This window comes from Lithobates pipiens, unplaced genomic scaffold (assembly GCF_037356315.1).
Source record: "Lithobates pipiens isolate NorthernLeopardFrog02 unplaced genomic scaffold, aLitPip1_a1.2 Scaffold_16, whole genome shotgun sequence".
Classification (NCBI taxonomy): Eukaryota; Metazoa; Chordata; class Amphibia; order Anura; family Ranidae; genus Lithobates; species Lithobates pipiens.
Window position 1 is genome coordinate 30,165,999 of NW_027507748.1, and position 5,522 is coordinate 30,171,520.

At 46.2% G+C, this 5,522-nt stretch overlaps 1 non-coding gene across 1 annotated transcript; it reads left to right on the top strand.

Annotated features, from left to right (window-relative positions):
- The first annotated feature begins 1,590 nt into the window (after nt 1-1,590).
- On the top strand, nt 1,591-1,805 carry LOC143985271 (small nucleolar RNA U3). Its single transcript, XR_013275549.1, has one exon. It is a non-coding gene; the product is annotated as a small nucleolar RNA U3 (small nucleolar RNA).
- The last annotated feature ends 3,717 nt before the right edge of the window (nt 1,806-5,522 follow it).

Genomic DNA, 5,522 nt, shown 5'->3' on the forward strand with positions numbered 1-5,522 from the left:
GAACTGTCAATGTTGGATGAATCAGATGTGTCTAGGGCAGTCTGGCTGGGATGGGGATGCTCATGATATCATTGACTTTATATGGCTGCAACATCACACACATGGATTAAGGAAAACCTTCCTTTTTTGAAATAGCCAGCAGAAAGAAGTTCTGTACCAACGCGTTTCGTCTTAGGCACATCGCTACCTCAATTATAGAAAATAAAATGTTTGCATCTTTGTGTCGGGTATTCCTAATGCTGATATTGTTTCCTTTGGCAGAGACTGGGGACAAGTGTGGGTTCCATGCAAACCCATGTTCAGCTGAACCCTGGAGGAAGCTATCATTGTTTGCCAAATCAGATGTGTCTAGGGCAGTTTCGGCTGGGATGGGGATGCTCATGACATCATTGACCTTATATGGCTAGAACATCACACACATGGATAAAGGAAAACCTTCCTTTTTTTAAATAGCCAGCAGAAAAAAGTTCTGTACCAACGCGTTTCGTCTTAGGCACATCGCTACCTCAATTATAGAAAAAAAAATGTTTGCATCTTTGTGTGGGGTGTTCTTAATGCTGATATTGATTCCTTTGGCAGAGACTGGGGACAAGCGTGGGTTCAGTCCAAACCCATGTTCAGCTGAACCCTGGAGGAAGCTATCATTGCCAAACCAGATGTGTCTAGGGCAGTTTCGGCTGGGATGGGGATGCTCATGACATCATTGACTTTATATGGCTGGAACATCACACTCACGGATAAAGGAAAAGCTTCCTTTTTTGAAATAGCCACTGCCAGAAGAAACAAGTTCTGTCCAACGAGTTTCGTCTTAGGAACAACGCTACCACAATTATAGAAAAATATTTTATTGCATCTTGGTGTGGGGTGTTCCTAATGCTGATATTGATTCCTTTGGCAGAGACTGAGGACAAGCGTGGGTTCAGTCCAAACCCATGTTCAGCTGAACCCTGGAGGAAGCTATCATTGTTTGCCAAATCAGATGTGTCTAGGGCAGTTTCGGCTGGGATGGGGATGCTCATGACATCATTGACCTTATATAGCTACATGACCATATTAAGTCAATGTCATTGACCCAGTATGGCCATGTGGCTATATTGGTTCAATGTCATTTATATAATATGGCCATGTGGTCACAATGATGTCAAGAACATCCTGCCCCTTTGTGCAATGCCCTGACGGCAGCTAATTGAGCTGGCAGCTAATTGAGCTGGCACTGACAGCTTTCCTTCTGGGTTGGGCTGAACATGGGTTTGCAATGAACCCAAGTTCATCCCTAGTGGAAACAAGCCAACCAGCACCTGAGATGTAACTACAGAGTGTGGAGTCGTACCTTACTTTGAGCAGCATATGAAATGCTTACCAGGCGCAGAGATGCATGTGACATCATTGTTACATGACCATATTCCAATAATAGCTCAATGTCCTTGCTGTGTTTACAAATGTCTGACACAGATCAGCCCCTGCTGCAACTTCTTACTTTGTGACTTGCTAAAAAGTTACAATGTGCAGTCTGATTGCTGGGTGAGAGGAGACCGATATCAGACTAGTAAAAGTCACTAGAGTACTTTGTTATAATGATAAAAGGCCTATACTCCTATACTTGCAGGGATCATTTCTGTAGTATTCAAAGGGAGAAATGTGCTTGAAACTGTCCAAACTCACTTTCCACAATGATGAATTTTCGGGTTCTTGTCTCGTTAGGACTCTTGTTGGCAGTGCTACTCTATGCAGGTGCTGCCACCATTTGATGACTTGGTCATCTTTCTAGATAGGAAGATGGCAGGAGGGCGCTCATTCAGAGTAACAAAAAAAAAAAATTAAAAAAATAAAAAAAAATGATAAAAGGCAAAGATTTTTTTTGTTATGCATGTGAGGAATTTTTTTTTGTTGAAATGTTGAACAATCTGTTACATCACCAATTCTCAATCACGTAGTTCCCCTCGGTGTGAATGGACTTGATTTTGTTCTCTCATCTCTGGATTATTTACCGGTCTGAATCTCTTCCTCCTCCACACTCCCCCCCAGACTGATCTGAGTCATGTATTTGGTATGGCACACAAAACACAGTTAAATGTGCAGCTATTAGTGCGACGCTCTGGGCTTGGGGACCAGCTGTGATGAAGAATCCGCCATGGCCCCCGAGTCATGAATGACATTTGTGATCACATAGATTTATCCGAGAGTGCGGACTGACTTCAAGCTATCGCTTCTCTCACTGGTGGGGCTGACTGTAGACATTGACACCTTCCTGTCTGCATCTTAAAGAGCCTTCCCACCCAAAACCCATATGTCAGTATTAGGTGGGTGCTGGAGAGTCAAACCCCCCTTCTATGCCACGATAATCTTTTTGGACATATCTCTGCACTGAGGTCCTGGATTTATGCCCCTGCTGTGCCCATTATGAGGGGTTCCCACCATCCCTGTGCTAAATTCCTGGGTCTGTATACCTGCTGTGCCCATTACAAAGGGGTTCCCACCATCACTGTGCTAATCTCCTGACTCTGTACACATGTTGTGCCCATTATGAGGGGTTCCCACCATCCCTGTGCTGAGTTCATGGGTCTGTACACCTGCTGTGCCCATTACAAAGGGGTTCCCACCATCACTGTGCTGAATTCCCAGGTCTGTACACCTGCTGTGCCCATTATGAGGGGTTCCCATCATCCATGTGCTAATCTCCTGACTCTGTACACATGTTGTGCCCATTATGAGGGGTTCCCACCATCCCTGTGCTGAGTTCATGGGTCTGTACACCTGCTGTGCCCATTACAAAGGGGTTCCCACCATCACTGTGCTGAATTCCCAGGTCTGTACACCTGCTGTGCCCATTATGAGGGGTTCCCATCATCCATGTGCTGAGTTCCCAGGTCTATACACCTGCTGTGCCCATTATGAGAGGTTCCCACCACCCATGTGCTGATCTCCTGACTCTGTACACCTGATGTGCCCATTATGAGAGGTTCCCACTATTCCTGTGCTGAGTTCCTGGGTCTGTACACCTGCTGTGCCCATTATGAGGGGTTCCCATCATCCATGGGCTGAGTTCCCAGGTCTATACACCTGCTGTGCCCATTATGAGAGGTTCCCACCACCCATGTGCTGATCTCCTGGCTCTGTAAACCTGCTGTGCCCATTATGAGGGGTTCCCACTATTCCTGTGCTGAGTTCCTGAGTCTGTACACCTGCTGTGCCCATTATGAGGGGTTCCCACCATCCTTGTGCCGAGTTCCTAGGTCTATATACCTGTTGTGCCCATTATGAGAGGTTTCCACCACCCATGTGCTGATCTCCTGGATCTGTACACATGTTGTGCCCATTATGAGGGGTTCCCACCATTCCTGTACTGAGTTCATGGGTCTGTACACCTGCTGTGCCCATTATAAAGGGGTTCCCATCATTCCTGTGCTTAATTCCCTGGACTGTACACCTGTTGTGCCTATTATGAGGGGTTCCCACCATCTCTGTGCTGATCTCTTGACTCTGTACACCTGCAGTGCCCATTTTGAGGGGTTCCCACCATTCTCAGGTCTTTACACCTGCTGTGCACATTATGAGGGGTTCCCATCATCCATGTGCTGAATTCCCAGGTCTGAACACCTGCTGTGCCCATTATGAGGGATTACCATCATCTCTGTGCTGATCTCCTGACTCTGTACACCTGCTGTGCCCATTTTGAGGGTTTCCCACCATCCCTGTGCTAAGTTTCCGGGTCTTTACACCTGCTGTTCCCATTATAAGGGGCTCCCATCATCCATGTGCTGAATTCCCAGATCTGAACACCTGCTGTGCCCATTATGAAGGGTGCCCACCATTCCTATGCTGAATTTCCAGGTCTGTACACCTGCTGTGCCCATTATGAGGGGTCTCCACCATCTCCTGCACTCAGTTTCATGTATCACATTAAAGTGGTTATAAACCCTTACTTATACTCAGTAAAGTGTCGGCCTCAGGTGATACACAGAGATGAAACAAATCCTCCTACACAAAAGTTGTATCTGTTTATCTGCAGTCTTCTCTTCTCTACATGACTTCAAAGGTTAGAATTAACACAGCTTGTTTGAGCTTTCAGAAAGCAGGGGGCTGAAGTTACACTCTGAGCTCAGGGAGGAGAGCTCTGAGAGCTGGATTGGAGGGAAGAGACACACCCCCTCCCCCATTCACCCAGCACACAGGAATATAGCTGAGGCTGCCAATCACAGGCTGTGTGCTGGAGCTTCCTCTCCTGTTTTTTTAAATTTTTATCTCTTGGTGTGAGAAAAACTTGTCAGAAGTGACTCATGCAGATAGAAGAGGAATGAGGAAGGAGACAGAAATGACACTCAGTGCTATGTACAGCACCCTGCCAGCCCCTCCCACCAACCATCCCTCCAACCAGCTGGCCCCTCCCACCAGCCATGATCTGCCTGCATTGCATAAAGAAGTGCAGAGATCCAGCGATGGCTTCATTGGGTCTATCATAAGGTATGTAGTGAAAATTGAAAGAGACAGGCTCAGTTTAAACTCCTTCAAGCACAAAAAAATAAAAATCAGAGGGAATTCAGCTACAAGGGATCTGTGAAATAATGATCCAATCGGCACACACATATGTACGCGCGGCTTTGTTCCATAAACAGTAAGTAAACAAGTCATTTGTTTTGAAAAGCCGTCATAATGCAGCTTGCACGCAGGGCCGCGGGTTATGTATGAATCTACATGCAGTCGGCGCACACATTGCCGCAACGTCTGTTCCCTCCACCTTCGCAGAAAGAAAACATTAAATCACATTTTCGGAAATTCTCTCTGCTCAAAACAAGCGACTTACAGCAGGAAATCACGAAAAGCCCATGGCGTCCCACGGCGGCACGGCGGCGAGGCTTTAATCTTTAAACTACAGCTAATCTTTGGCTTGGTTGAAGGTGGAATCCTGATCAGGGGCCGATATGCACTATATTACCAAAAGTATTGGGACGCCGGCCTTTACACGCACATGAACTTTAATGGCATCCCAGTCTTATGCCCCATACACACGATCGGACATTGATCAGACATTCCGACAATAAAATCCATGGTCAGAAATTGCGAAGGTGGAGAACGCGGTGACGTACAATATGAGAAAGATGAAGTTCTGTAGCCAGTGCGGCTCTTTTGCTTGATTACGAGCAGGCGTGGAACTTTGTGTGTCGGAATTGTGGACGGAATTTCCAACAATGGATTTTGTTGTCGGAAAATTTGAGATCCAGATCTCAAATTTTGTGTGACGGAAATTCCGATGGAAAATGTCTGATGAAACCTACGCACGTTGGAATTTCCGATAAAAAGCTCCCATCGAACATTTTCCATTGGAAAATCTGACTGTATGTACGGGGCATTAGTCCGTAGGATCCCATATTGAGTTGGCCCACCCTTTGCAGCTATACCAGCTTCAACTCTTCTGGGAAGGCCGTCCACAAGGTTTAGGAGTGTGTCTATGGGAAGGTTTGACCATTCTTCCTGAAGAGCATTTGTCAAGTTCCTCCATCCCAAACTCATTCATTCATGTCTTT